The sequence below is a fragment of the Heptranchias perlo genome, assembly GCF_035084215.1.
Source record: "Heptranchias perlo isolate sHepPer1 chromosome 15 unlocalized genomic scaffold, sHepPer1.hap1 SUPER_15_unloc_1, whole genome shotgun sequence".
In the NCBI taxonomy this organism is placed as follows: domain Eukaryota; kingdom Metazoa; phylum Chordata; class Chondrichthyes; order Hexanchiformes; family Hexanchidae; genus Heptranchias; species Heptranchias perlo.
Genome location: NW_027138214.1, coordinates 652,707 through 668,848, shown reverse-complemented (window position 1 = coordinate 668,848; position 16,142 = coordinate 652,707). Strand labels below are relative to the sequence as shown.

General features: G+C 49.7%; 1 pseudogene; it reads right to left on the bottom strand.

Annotated features, from left to right (window-relative positions):
• Nucleotides 1–215: 215 nt before the first annotated feature.
• On the bottom strand, nucleotides 216–15,864 carry LOC137307457 (proteolipid protein DM alpha-like; annotated as a pseudogene).
• Nucleotides 15,865–16,142: the final 278 nt, after the last annotated feature.

Genomic DNA, 16,142 nt, shown 5'->3' with positions numbered 1-16,142 from the left:
AGGGGAGTTCTCCCCGGTGTCCTGGCCAATATTTATCCCTCAACCAACATCACAAACAGGTTATCTGGTCATTATCACATTGTTGTTTGTGGGTTCTTGCTGTGCACCAATTGTTTGCCGCTTTTCCTACATTACAACAGTGACTACACTTCAAAAAGTAGTTCATTGGCTATAAAGTGTTTTGGGGCGTCCTGAGGTCATGTAAAGTGCTGTAGAAATGCAAATCTTTCTTTATTTTCTTCCAAAGATACAATATTTTAATCTGCATCAGGCAGTTGAGAGGCCTCCATTGGTGGACAGGTTATTTTAATTTCTACACAATAACAGCCAGGCTTGGGCCAAAGCTTGCTCGGGGAGACTAATCCTCACCTCGAGTTCAGAGGTGAAGTTCTCTGTTCATTAAGGTTCAGAATGCCAATGTTGAACAGCAGTAGACTAGAATCCTGACTGGAGCACGTTGTCTTAAACCCAACGTGTGAGAAATCGAACGTCCCGGCCCGTTTTCAGTGGCGAGTCTCCAGCTGACGCAGCTCCTGGCTCTCCTTCGCCCGTAACTCCTCGCACAGTTTGGTTTCGGTAGCTTCCTTAGCGTACGCCCGGTTGGCCGACAGACAGAGCAGGAAGTTGATCTATAAAGAGAGGTGTGGAGATAGTGGGGGAGGGGGGGGAAAATGGGAGACAGACGATGCTCACAGGGACAGACAGACAGACAGATACAAACACGCACACGTGTAACCAGACTTCAGGCCCACACCTGCCTCTGCTCCAGGGGCTGAAGACATTGCTGCACACTCCGTGAATTCGGGATACTGAGTTATGCGGGCGACTTTTTGCGCTCAGCGAAACTTTGGTAATCTTTTACCAATTTTGGCATCAAGGACAGGCCAGGTGCAGAGTGCAGCTCCCTCCCCTCGGCCCCATCAACATGCCTGAGGAGAGTCAGTACCAATGGGGACTGTTCTCACTATAGTCCAGCCTGGCAGGGCCCAGTGAAGAGACAGCTTTGTGCTGTCACTTACTCCCACTATAAACTGGGTCAAGGCTGCCTAACCACACCTAGCCCAGACTGACATTCCCTCTTGCTTGTTCTCAATGAGGTGAGTTTAAAGAAACACGAGCAATTGTGTTTGATCTATTGGGGCAGTGAGTTACACTGGAGATGGATGTGAAAGTGCCTCTTTAACACACACCACCAGGCCTTGTATCTGTTAATAACAACAAGCTGCCCAGCCAAGTACCAAGTACAGTGTGACTTGCCTCTGTCACTTGTGATGAGATACCAGGTGGGAAGTGACTAGAAAAGAGGTGGGGAAAAACTGATCCGAATCAGCTTCACTGTCCCATCAAACACTCCCAGGGCAGGTACAGCACGGGTTAGATACAGAGTAAAGCTCCCTCTACACTGTCCCATCAAACACTCCCAGGGCAGGTACAGGGTTAGATACAGAGTAAAGCTCCCTCTACACTGTCCCATCAAACACTCCCAGGGCAGGTACAGGGTTAGATACAGAGTAAAGCTCCCTCTACACTGTCCCATCAAACACTCCCAGGGCAGGTACAGCACGGGTTAGATACAGAGTAAAGCTCCCTCTACACTGTCCCATCAAACACTCCCAGGGCAGGTACAGCACGGGTTAGATACAGAGTAAAGCTCCCTCTACACTGTCCCATCAAACACTCCCAGGGCAGGTACAGCACGGGTTAGATACAGAGTAAAGCTCCCTCTACACTGTCCCATCAAACACTCCCAGGGCAGGTACAGCACGGGTTAGATACAGAGTAAAGCTCCCTCTACACTGTCCCATCAAACACTCCCAGGGCAGGTACAGCACGGGTTAGATACAGAGTAAAGCTCCGTCTACACTGTCCCATCAAACACTCCCAGGGCAGGTACAGGGTTAGATACAGAGTAAAGCTCCCTCTACACTGTCCCATCAAACACTCCCAGGGCAGGTACAGGGTTAGATACAGAGTAAAGCTCAGTCTACACTGTCCCATCAAACACTCCCAGGGCAGGTACAGTGTTAGATACAGAGTAAAGCTCCCTCTACACTGTCCCATCAAACACTCCCAGGGCAGGTACAGGGTTAGATACAGAGTAAAGCTCCCTCTACACTGTCCCATCAAACACTCCCAGCACAGGTACAGCACGGGTTAGATACAGAGTAAAGCTCCCTCTACACTGTCCTGTAATACTAGATTTCACCCTCTCCAGGGCAGACTGCACCATCCCTTCAGTGAGTTACCATTAATTACTGGTGGACAAGGCCTTGGTCAGACCTCAGTTGATTTCCTCATATGGTGGGTGATAGTGAGGCTTTGGAAAGGGTGCAGAGGAGGTTCACTGGACTAATTCCCAGTTTAAAGCATCTTAGTTATCAAGATAGGCTAAAGGAGGTGGGACTCTACACTTTAGAGAAGTGTAGACGCAGGGGTGATCTGATTGTGGTTTGTAAGATGATGAAAGGAATAGATTGTGTTTCAGTTGACAACTTGTTCCAAATAAATCCTTGAGGGGGGATCTGGGTGATAATTTTAAGTTGTACGAGGCCAGATCGAGGTTCGATGTCAGGAGGCGGTTCTTTTCCCCCCGGAGAATAGTGGGCCTCTGGAACAGGCTGCTGTCTCGAGCGGGTGGACGGTGATTCGCTGAATTCCTTCAAGCGAGAGTCGGATCTGTTTCTGTCTGGGGTGGAGATCACCTCGTGCAAAAGGACGATAATGCAGAGAATTATCAGGGCAGAGTGATCTCCTGGACTAGTTTCGATCGTCTAAGGGGGTCGGGGAACTATTTCCCCAAAGTGGCTTTGGTTTATAATCTGGTTTCTCACCTCTCCCAGGAGATCCCATGGTTTTGGGTGGGGTGGGGAGTGTATATATTGTGATACACAAGGTATGACAATTGTGTGGGACAGGCCCGATAGACCAGAGGGTCTTTTCCCGTCTGTCATTGTTCGGATGAATCAAAGTTCCTCCCATCTCTGATCTCCCTTCTGTAAATCACTTCCCCGCCTTCGGTTCCCCCTCTTCCTCTGCTCACCGTGGGTCTCCTGATTCTTGGAATTTGTCGCACAACAGCTACTGGTGTGAAACCATGAGAAAAATACTCAACTACAGGGACCCGGCCTTGATACGGTCAATACGGGGACCCGGCCTTTACACGGTCAATACCCGGACCCGGCCTTTACACGGTCAATACCCGGACCCGGCCTTTACACGGTCAATACCCGGACCCGGCCTTTACACGGTCAATACGGGGACCCGGCCTTTATACGGTCAATACGGGGACCCGGCCTTTACACGGTCAATACCCGGACCCGGCCTTTACACGGTCAATACCGGGACCCGACCTTGATACGGTCAATACAGGGACCCGACCTTTACACGGTCAATACCCGGACCCGACCTTCATACGGTCAATACCGGGACCCGGCCTTGATACGGTCAATACGGAGACCCGACCTTTACACGGTCAATACCGGGACCCGGCCTTGATACGGTCAATACGGAGACCCGACCTTTACACGGTCAATACCGGGACCCGGCCTTGATACGGTCAATACGGGGACCCGACCTTTACACGGTCAATACGGGGACCCGACCTTTACACGGTCAATACGGGGACCCGACCTTTACACGGTCAATACGGGGACCCGACCTTTACACGGTCAATACCGGGACCCGACCTTTACACGGTCAATACCGGGACCCGGCCTTTACACGGTCAATACGGGGACCCGACCTTTACACGGTCAATACGGGGACCCGACCTTTACACGGTCAATACCGGGACCCGACCTTTACACGGTCAATACCGGGACCCGGCCTTTACACGGTCAATACGGGGACCCGACCTTCACACGGTCAATACCGGGACCCGGCCTTTACACGGTCAATACGGGGACCCGACCTTCACACGGTCAATACCGGGACCCGGCCTTTACACGGTCAATACGGGGACCCGACCTTTACACGGTCAATACGGGGACCCGACCTTCACACGGTCAATACCGGGACCCGACCTTCACACGGTCAATACGGGGACCCGACCTTTACACGGTCAATACCGGGACCCGACCTTCACACGGTCAATACGGGGACCCGACCTTCATACGGTCAATACGGGGACCCGACCTTTACACGGTCAATACGGGGACCCGACCTTTACACGGTCAATACGGGGACCCGGCCTTTACACGGTCAATACCGGGACCCGGCCTTTACACGGTCAATACGGGGACCCGGCCTTTACACGGTCAATACCGGGACCCGGCCTTTACACGGTCAATACGGGGACCCGGCCTTTACACGGTCAATACGGGGACCCGGCCTTTACACGGTCAATACCGGGACCCGGCCTTTACACGGTCAATACCGGGACCCGACCTTTACACGGTCAATACGGGGACCCGGCCTTTACACGGTCAATACGGAGACCCGACCTTTACACGGTCAATACCGGGACCCGGCCTTTACACGGTCAATACCGGGACCCGGCCTTGATACGGTCAATACGGAGACCCGGCCTTGATACGGTCAATACCGGGACCCGGCCTTTACACGGTCAATACGGGGACCCGGCCTTGATACGGTCAATACGGAGACCCGGCCTTTACACGGTCAATACGGGGACCCGGCCTTTACACGGTCAATACGGGGACCCGACCTTTACACGGTCAATACCGGGACCCGACCTTCATACGGTCAATACCGGGACCCGGCCTTTACACGGTCAATACGGGGACCCGACCTTTACACGGTCAATACGGGGACCCGGCCTTTACACGGTCAATACGGGGACCCGGCCTTTACACGGTCAATACGGGGACCCGACCTTTACACGGTCAATACGGAGACCCGACCTTTACACGGTCAATACGGGGACCCGACCTTTACACGGTCAATACGGGGACCCGACCTTCACACGGTCAATACCGGGACCCGGCCTTTACACGGTCAATACCGGGACCCGACCTTCACACGGTCAATACGGGGACCCGGCCTTTACACGGTCAATACCGGGACCCGGCCTTTACACGGTCAATACCGGGACCCGGCCTTTACACGGTCAATACGGGGACCCGGCCTTGATACGGTCAATACGGGGACCCGACCTTTACACGGTCAATACGGGGACCCGACCTTTACACGGTCAATACGGAGACCCGACCTTTACACGGTCAATACGGGGACCCGACCTTTACACGGTCAATACGGGGACCCGGCCTTTACACGGTCAATACGGGGACCCGACCTTCACACGGTCAATACGGGGACCCGACCTTTACACGGTCAATACGGGGACCCGACCTTTACACGGTCAATACCGGGACCCGGCCTTTACACGGTCAATACGGGGACCCGACCTTCACACGGTCAATACGGGGACCCGACCTTTACACGGTCAATACCGGGACCCGGCCTTTACACGGTCAATACCGGGACCCGGCCTTTACACGGTCAATACGGGGACCCGACCTTCACACGGTCAATACGGGGACCCGACCTTTACACGGTCAATACGGGGACCCGACCTTTACACGGTCAATACGGAGACCCGACCTTTACACGGTCAATACGGGGACCCGACCTTTACACGGTCAATATGGGGACCCGACCTTTACGCGGTCAATACGGGGACATTTGTGACCATCGCGAGGTCAGGAATGACTCCAACCAGAGTTGGCAGTCCTCCATTCTCCCCTCCCCTCAGGATGAAGCTGTCCAGCTCCCTAGGCTCCAGTGTTGGTCAGTAATGGAGGATGTTCAGTGACTGCCTTCACTGTGGATGGTACCAATACCAGGACAGGAAGAGGAACCCACATCATCGTGACTAGTTCACAGACTCAAACCTTTTTATTTTCACAACTCTTAAGTTCACACGTGAAGCTGGTATAAGCCCAGAATGCACAAACTACATGGTAGATAAACAGAATCTACACTACTTGCAAAAGGAGATGTTTAAAAACAAACAATTTCAAGCCCTGAGATTCTAGATATATTTTCTCTGCTTGTAAAATGGGTTTGAATACACAAGCTTATTTAATACTAAAACCAGCAGTTAAAAAGTTCCCTTGCGTTACACCTATGTCTTTTGCACTACATTACAGTTTGTTTTGGTTTACGTGGAGGTTACGTGATGAGCTCAGGGTCGGTGTGTGGCGAGGGGCAGCTGTTACTGAGGATTCGGAGGGTGTGAGGAGCCACCTAACAGTCCGTGAAGATTCCCAGATTAAAGCTGTGCAAACGAGGCGGAGGAGAGAGGGGGAGAGGTGGGCGCAGTCTGTGCTTAAGTTAGAATTTCGTGCAGCAGTCATCCCGACTCAGAAACTTCAGAACAGCAAAGTTATAGGTGGAGGACATCATGTAGGTTAGCTGAGGTGGTGAGGGGAGGTGAGGGGAGGTGAGGGGAGGTGAGGGGAGGGTGAAGAAAAAGAACATTACAGTTTGTACAGTATGTGAAAGCCAAATGTGATCATACAAAGACTATCAGCCACATTAACGGGGCCCATTCACCAGCTGTGCACCATCCTCCAGCTCAGAACAGGTTATCCAGCGTAGGTGATGAGCTCTGAACTCAGGCATGTATACATGTGTGTGCACAAATGGAAGTCTGCACGAATCTGCGAGAGCTTGTACACATGTCTGTCTGCGTGCACGTTACTGGTGTATTTTGTGCTCTATCCATCTTCCGTTGTGGTAGCTGAAAGTTTCTCTTATTTTCACACACACAGTAAATCACACTCACTACACCCCGTATATCTCCCCTTGTTGACTTACCAAAGCAATGACAGTAGCTGCAGCCCCCACAAACGTCGCAATGAACAAATGGTAGGTCGACTCCAACTGTACCCAAAACACGGAGAATTACTGGTCAAAGGAGTTCAACGTTAAACACAACACCAACCGAACAAAAGGGTCAGGCTGCAAGTCAGTTGATTATACAAAGGCTTCCCCGCCCCCCTCCCTTCAATTCAGGAGCATCTGGTACTGGCATGTGCCCTGGAGAGTAATTTTATCTGCTCTTTGAGTTATGCATTCTTGGGGTTCGACAGGCATTGGTCATTTCCTGGCAGCTGAGTCAAGTGGGAATCATTCACTTGTGAATTGTTCCCTCTACACTGTCCCATCAAACACTCCCAGATCAGGTACAGCACAGGTTAGATACAGAGTAAAGCTCCCTCTACACTGTCCCATCAAACACTCCCAGATCAGGTACAGCACAGGTTAGATACAGAGTAAAGCTCCCTCTACACTGTCCCATCAAACACTCCCATGGAGGTACAGCACAGGTTAGATACAGAGTAAAGCTCCCTCTACACTGTCCCATCAAACACTCCCAGGGCAGGTACAGCACGGGTTAGATACAGAGTAAAGCTCCCTCTACACTGTCCCATCAAACACTCCCAGGGCAGGTACAGCACGGGTTAGATACAGAGTAAAGCTCCCTCGACACTGTCCCATCAAACACTCCCAGGGCAGGTACAGCACGGGTTAGATACAGAGTAAAGCTCCCTCTACACTGTCCCATCAAACACTCCCAGGGCAGGTACAGCACGGGTTAGATACAGAGTAAAGCTCCCTCTACACTGTCCCATCAAACACTCCCAGGGCAGGTACAGCACGGTTAGATACAGAGTAATGATGACTCCCCTCATGCACCAGCATGACATTTCCACAGCCTTTGAGTTACAAGCCATTTTGAGGACTAGACTCAAACTCAAAGCCCAAATGGAAGTGAGTGAGTGAGGGGAAGGGTTTATTTTCTCTGCTGCAGGTTTGAGGCATCAGCTTATTGGGTGAATATGTGGAGAGTGGAAGAAGATGTGAACTGATCTGTTCGGATCAGCACCTACCTCCGAGGTGTTACAAGCAGCCGCTAAAGTCAGGCCGCAGATCTTCCCTGGACTGGCATTCCACGGCAGGATCCCTGAAACAACAAGAGGTAAGGAAATGGGGATGAGATCCAGAAAAAGGTACATTATATCCAATGCAATAAAGGTTTTAGGTTCTGATACAAGCTGGTTGTTGAGTTTCCTTCACACCTTTATTGGATGACTGCAGTACAAACCAGTTCACCATCAGAACCCAACTGAGCTCACCAACCAGAAAGTCACATGAACATTAGGAGCAGGAGGAGGCCATTCAGCCCCTCGCACCTGCTCTGCCATTCAATTAGATCTTGACTGGTCTGTATCTTGACTCCATCCACCCCGCTTTGCTCCATATCCCTTACCTAACAAAAATCTATCAATCTCACTGTTGTAATCTCCAATTGACTCCCAGCATCCAGAGTCTTTTAGGGGAAGATCTGGGTTCCAGATTCCACTACCCAATGAAAGGCCACTGCAATCTCAACCTCTAACACATTCTTTCCCAGGACCTTAATGTTACGCGACACGTCCCTCAATCGTTCCTTCCTCTTATAATCTTAAGGCTTTAAAACCAAAGCTCCTCATCCTCTGACTGCTACTTCTTGATTGACCAGGTGATCTTTTCTGCTGTGTTTAACGCTGCTGATGTCCAGCGCCATGGTCCCTGGCTCTTCCCCTTTGTGCTATCCTGCACTATACAATGTTAGCCGTTCCCCCTGGGGGTGTCCTGTACTGTGGCATGTTGACCCTTGCCCCCAGGGTATCCTGTACTGAGAGACAGTGACCTTTTCCCCAAGGGTGTCCTGTACAGTGAGGCTTGTGCCCGTAGGGCACGTGTGCCCACAAGGAAAAAAGTCATAATATTATTTTAAGAAATGTTTTAAACTTTTAAAAGTGGCCCGATTCCATACCGTACTGCCTGGCATCCACACAGATATCATCGAAGCTTATGCCAGTATCGGGCACATTCTTGACCAGCTGGCAAGCGGACCACATAGTGTAGTAAATGTAGACCGGTAACGCAGAGATGGCGAAGACTCCCATCCAGGTCACGCCCAGGGCATAGGTCAGGAAGATGAACTACAAGAAGAGGAGAGGTCAGTGGGAAACATGGCTGAGATCAGCCCTACATGGGGAGAGAAACTGTGCTGGAAAAACGTTATCCCACCCAGGAAACCTCTCAATAACCCAACCGTGCAGAATGGAACTGGACAATCGCAATCACTACACAATTAGACCTTGAACTGGCATTAAAGTCGAAAATGGGTCAAAATGTACTTTAAATAAGTCAGTTATTGGGTGTAATCTTCACCCCTGCAGGACTCACCGTCAAACACGAGCTTGAAGCCAATTACAAGCTAGGCCAAGGTGTTCAGGTGCAATGGTTCAGTTTTTTCTTCATACTGCAAAAGGAGCTTTATCAAAGAGGTTTACTAAACAACACCCCACAGAACAAGTAGGGACAAAGGACCCATTAGATACATTGTACATAGGAATTGCTAGACGAGAAAGACCACGGTCCATCCTGGTAGTCACATGATACAACGATAATGGAGTTGTTCATTAATCACAGCAATCAATCTCCAACAGGCCCAGACATGAGTTGAGGAAAGCCCCCAGTGGGGGAGAGCACAACTTCAAATTCACCTTTTTACTCCCGAGCATGCTACACTGACCACATGTTATGTCTGAAATTACTCAGATACTGAGTCCCAAAATATTATTTTCGGAAAGAAATCTCTCTAATTTGCTCTTGAATGAATCGATACTAACTGATTCCACCATCTCCCCAGGGAGCCTGCTCCATAGATTGACCACTCCCTCACTGAAATATTGTTTCCACAGATTAGTTTTGAATTTTCCCCCTTCAAACACAGGCCGTGTCCTCGGGTTCTACTGTTCTGGACAGGGTGAAACAGCTGGTCACGGTCCACATTATCCAGTCCCTTTAGAATCCGATAAACAGCATCACATCACCTCTCAACCTCCTCTTTTCCAGTGAGAACATGCCCTTTATTGGGCCATTTCTAATCATTTTTATAATTTGTGGCTGGATCTGATGGGAGGAAACTTTGAATCCAGAGCATGGACTTCAGATACTAGGCCCAGGCAGGAATATCCATGGGTTACGCAGATAGTGGGGGGATGACGTAGCCTGAGGCTGGGCTCATATACAAGGCTACCCTGCACAGGGAAGGGCTCCATCAAAGAAGATTTAACTTTAAAACAATACCTTGACTTCCCCCAAAGGTTCAGTTGGTCGAGAGCAGAGAGAGGGAACGTTCCAAACCAGAAGTCCCAGTGGCCATCCTTAGTCTATGCTGAAGTAGTTGATATCAGCTGGGTCACTACATTGGCCTCAGTGCCCATCGAACCTCACTGACTCTTGTTTTGAGGAGGTGACATCCCAAGCAGACAGTGGGAAAACCATGTGATGTGATGTGCTAGGATGTGCTAGATTCCCAAAGGGCCTTTGATAAAGTTCCTTGTGAAAGGCTGCGAATTGATTTCAAGAGCAGTGGGAATTCAAGGTAAATTCTGGGTGGGGACAAAGAATTGTTTGAAAGGGGTACTTGTTAGGATGTGATGTCAGGGTGGTGGGAGCGGAGGGGTGGAGTGGAGTGGCCCCAGTATTTGATGCTGGGACCCCTAGCTGTTCCTAACTTTAGATATGCAAACCCAATACAAACTGGCCAAGATGGCATACAGTAGAGTCCCCACTATGCATAGTGGGCGTGTTGGTGTCGACATGATTTGTCCACTATAAATGATATAACCTGACAGCCGAGGTCCTGGGTGTGGCCAGCAACACACCAGGGGCAAGAAATTCAGCTGCACCGAAAGCACGGAGGGAATCTTCATCCAGTCTCTCCATTTACTGTCTACATAACTCGTGCCATTACTCAGTACCTCCCAGACTCTTAACTTCTCTACAAGCCCTGGGACCATTAAAGAGGTGGTCAGACTGTGATGGGGGAGGATGGAAGGAGTCTGTAGGAGGGCGAGTTAGACGGGTCGGGTCCGCGCTCTCATCTTTGTCACTGGTAACAGAAAAGTGACGTGTTAATTTTAAAACGGGGCCAGAATGCGTTCCGTTCCAGGATGCTGTGAATGGGACTAAAGAACGAACAACTATGAACAGCAGCTTGAACTGCCCGAAATAGTCGGCACGCTTAATGCGGCTTAAGTGGTGCCTTTGCAATTGATGCCTATGGTAATGGAAAATGGTCAACACTATTTGCCTGATATAGACAGCTGTGCGGGTAAGTGGTGGGAAGAGTGGGGCAGTGGACATGGGTGAAGCAGCTGGGGAGATAGGGAAAATCTGAAATGAAGCAAATTAGTGGAAGATTGAAACTCAATACAGACAATTGAAAGCTCCCACAAATTGGCAGGATCAATGGATGTCCTTAAATGCTGTAGAAATAGCTACAGTGGAAAGAGATTGATAGCAGATTGGGGCCTTAACATGTTAGGTCATTGGGGCAGCAATAAGCAAATGGAACGGTGAGTGGATCAGTGAGTGCAAATCGGAGGACGTCATTGTAAAACTGTAGTATCCTGGTCAGATCACACCTTCACTCCAGCAACAACTTTGTATTTATATAGTAAAACATCCCAAGGTGCTTCACAAAAGCGTAATCAGACAAAAACTGACACCGAGCCAATGAAAGAGCTATTAGGACAGGTGACCAAAAGTTTGGTCAAAGAGGTAGGTTTTAAGGAGCATCTTAAAGGAAGAGAGAGAGGGAGAGAGGTAGAGAGGTTTAGGGAGAGAATTCCAGAACTTGGGGCCTCAGCAGTTGAAGGCATGGCCACCAATGGTGGAGCGATGGACCAGAGACCAGAGTTGGAGGAACGCAGAGATCTCTGAGGGTTGGAGGGCTGGAGGAGGTTACAGAGATAGGGAGGGGCGAGGGCCATGGAGGAATTTGAAAACAAGAATGAGAATTTTAAAATGGAGACGTTTGGCGACCGGGAGCCAATGTAGGTCAGCGGTGATGGGTGATGTTTTGGTAACCAGCACATTGGGGAAACATTCAGCTGATGGAGGTAGTGTAGAGCAGGGTCCTGATCCCTGGATGAATTACAGGACAATCTGCAGAACTTTAACCTAGAAACGAACCAACTGAGTGTGAACCTTATAGAAGTCTAAAGGGATATGAAATAATTTGATGAGGTTAATCTGGAGCACTACAAGGTGTGTCAGCATACTAGAACAAGAGGACACGAGTTAAAAGTGGGCAGATGTCAGGAAGAATTCTTCACACAGAGTGACCAACACTTGGAGTGGACTCTGTGCTGGTATTGGAGGCAAAAACCTCTGACTAATTGAAAGGAACAGTTAGATAATGTGAGGGGGACTATAGATGTCAGGAGTGACTCAGTGGGCAGCACTCTCTCCCGAGTCAGAAGATTGTGGGTTCAAGTCCCACTCCAGAGACTGGAGCACAAAGTTCTAGACTGACGCTTCAGTACAGTATTGAGGGAGTGCTGCACAGTTGAAGGTGCCGTCTTTCAGAGGAGACGTTAAAACAAGGCCCCGTCTGCCCTCTCAGGTCGATGTAAAAGATCCCATGGCACTATTTGAAGGAGAGCAGGGGAGTTCTCCCCTGTGACCTGGCCAATATTTATTCCTCAACCAACATCACTAAAACAGATGACCTAGTCATTATCACATTGCTGTTTGTGGGATCTTGCTATGCGCAAATTGGCAACAGCGTTTCCTACATTACAACAGTGACTACACTTCAAAAGTACTTAATTGGCCTCAATCCTGAGGCCGTGAAAGGTGCCTTATAAATGAAAGTTGTTTCTTTCTATAAATTTATTTTATTCTGGATGGATAAGATGGGCTGAATGGCTTCCCATTGGAATCTATCTTGTGAACTGTGGGAAGAGTAAAAACTAAATCAGCCAGGGTGCCCGGTCGGATCCAGAGATATTTGCAGGAGAGTGCAGCTGTGAGGGTGAGGTGAGAACAGCTTTGTGTTTACCTGTGATCCCCCCGGGTCCCAGTTGGTTCGCTCTCTAGGTCCCTCCCACCACCCCGAGCAAGAGTGGTTGGATTCACCCAATAGTGTCCCACCCTGAGCCGGTGGGGGAGGGGGGAATTATTGATCAGTCATAGAGTCATAGAGTTATACAGCACGGATAGAGGCCCTTCGGCCCATCGTGTCCGCGCCGGCCATCAGCCCTGTCTACTCTAATCCCATATTCCAGCATTTGGTCCGTAGCCTTGTATGCTATGGCATTTCAAGTGCTCATCCAAATGCTTCTTGATCAGTGTCTAATTAGATTTGATATCATAATTTAAAAACAACACTGTGGTGGGACATGAGGTTAGGAAAGCAGATTGTGGAGTCATGACAAGTCTTGGAGAAAATTCACTGGAAAACATGACTTAAAAATAGAGCAACCGGAGAAAAACAGAACGTATTAAATTTCTACTTGCAATGTATCAATGATGTCACCATTGTAAGATTCCCCATCCCAACAATTCACTTACGATGTAAGATTCCCCCATCCCAACAATTCACTTACGATGTAAGATTCCCCCATCCCAACAATTCACTTACGATGTAAGATTCCCCATCCCAACAATTCACTTACGCTGTAAGATTCCCCCATCCCAACAATTGATTTACGCTGTAAGATTCCCCCATCCCAACAATTGATTTACGCTGTAAGATTCCCCCATCCCAACAATTGATTTACGCTGTAAGATTCCCCCATCCCAACAATTGATTTACGATGCAAGATTCTCTCCCCCCACCCCCATGATTCGTTTATGTCGACACCCTATTGGGGCTCACAGTCCAGCTGCGAGCAGAGGTCAGGGTTCAGGGTCTGGACAGTTCCACGGGGTGCGGGTTTCGAGTGTCTTACCGTTGCGCTGACACACTTTCCACACATGGTGGTCCTGAATTCCCCGAAGAGGGCCTTGATAGCACTGGTGGTGTAGAATCCCTCCGCCAGCAGCAGCACCCCGTACAGGAAAAAGAAAGATGCAGTTCCGTAGATAACGTACTGGAACACCTGGATTCTGGGAGCAGGAGAGAGAACAGGCCATCCAAAGGATTAAAAACATCAACACTCACTCACACATTTCCCACAAGAGGGCGAATCACACGACACACGAGCAGAGATGGCTCGAAACATTCAACTCCTGCTGACAGAGCATTATCATCAAACACTCCCAGGGCAGGTACAGGGTTAGATACAGAGTAAAGCTCCCTCTACACTGTCCCATCAAACACTCCCAGGGCAGGTACAGCACGGGTTAGATACAGAGTAAAGCTCCCTCTAAACTGCCCCATCAAACACTCCCAGGGCAGGTACAGCACGGGTTAGATACAGAGTAAAGCTCCCTCTACACTGTCCCATCAAACACTCCCAGGGCAGGTACAGCACGGGTTAGATACAGAGTAAAGCTCCCTCCACACTGTCCCATCAAACCCTCCCAGGGCAGGTACAGCACGGGTTAGATACAGAGTAAAGCTCCCTCTACACTGTCCCATCAAACACTCCCAGGGCAGGTACAGCACGGGTTAGATACAGAGTAAAGCTCCCTTTACACTGTCCCATCAAACACTCCCAGGGCAGGTACAGCACGGGTTTGATACAGAGTAAAGCTCCCTCTACACTGTCCCATCAAACACTCCCAGGGCAGGTACAGGGTTAGATACAGAGTAAAGCTCCCTCTACACTGTCCCATCAAACACTCCCAGGGCAGGTACAGCACGGGTTAGGTACAGAGATAGAGAAACTATATAAATGAGAGATGTGGAGCTACAGGCATAGAGAGGGGATCACAGGAACCAGGAGGAGGCCATTCAGCCCCTCAAGCCTGTTCTGTCACTCAACGAGATCTTGGCTTATCTGTGGAACTCCTTTTACCTGTCTTAGCTCCCTGGACCTTGATCCCTTTACCCAACAAACATTTATTGATCTCAGTTTTGAAAGCTCAAATTATCCCCCAGCATCCACAGCCTTTGGGAACCGAAACTTCCGGATTTCCACTCCCCTTTGTGTGAAAGTCCTTCCTGATGTCACTCCTGAACGGCCTGGCTCTAATTTTATGATTGTGTCCCTTTGTTCTTCATTCTCCTCTCAGGAGGAAATTCTCTCTCCATATCTATCCCATTGAATCCTTTTAATACTTTAAATTCCTCGATCAGATCACCCCTCAATCTCCCAAACTCAAGAGAATACAAGCCTGGTCTATGCAAACTGTCCTCATAATTTAACCCTCTAAGACCAGGTATCACTCTGGTGAATCTGTGCTGCACCCCCTCCAGGGCCAATATCTCCTTCCTGAGGTGCGGTGCCCAGAACTGAACCCAGTCTCCAGATGGGGTCTGACCAGAGCTCTGTACAACTGGAACATCACTTCCTCCCCTTTGTATTCCGGCCCCCTTGAGGTAAAGGCCAATATTCCATTAGCCTTTTTAATTGCTGTTTGTACCTGTCCACTGGCTTTTAATGATTTGTGAGCTTGGATTCCCAAATCTCTCTGCTCCCCCACTGTTCCGAGCTTTTCGCCATTTAGAAAAAAGTCTAATTTATCTGTCTTAGGTCCAAATTGGATGACCTCACACTTGCCCACATTGAACTCCATCTACCACAGTTTTGCCCAATCACTGAATCTAGAAATGTCTCTTTGCAACTTACTGATCCCATCTACATTATTTACTGCACCACCCACAAACTAGGGGAAACCTAGGGCCCGATGTGGGGGGGGGGGAGGGGAAGAGACCAGGGGCGGAGGCAGCGAATCAGCGAGTGAGGCAGAGGCAGAAGAGAAAGACATAGGGATACTTACACATTCACCAGGAGAGCATAGTCCATAAAGTCATTGGAGAAGTAATCCTCGATGAGTTTCTCGGTCCCCGACAGGGCCTCATGGCCACAGCCACAGAAAAGGGCCACTCCCACAAAACACAGGATGGTGGCGATGAGAGAGGCATAGGGGACACCCCTGAGACATCTCACACAGCACTCAGAGCAGCCTATGGGGAAACAGAGCGAAGTGAGGGAGATATACATGAACCGACGTTCCCAACCCCGCCTCCCCCTCGAACACTCCGCCCCTCCCCTCCCCTCCCCTCAAACACCCCACCCCTTCCCCCAAATACCCTGCTACATCCTCGCTCTCCTCCCCCACCCCACCTCACACCCCTCACCCTCCCACACACCCACCCACCCCTGTACAGTCAATGTAAATACCCATTAATACAACTACTCTGGAGGGCTGGTTCCTGTAAT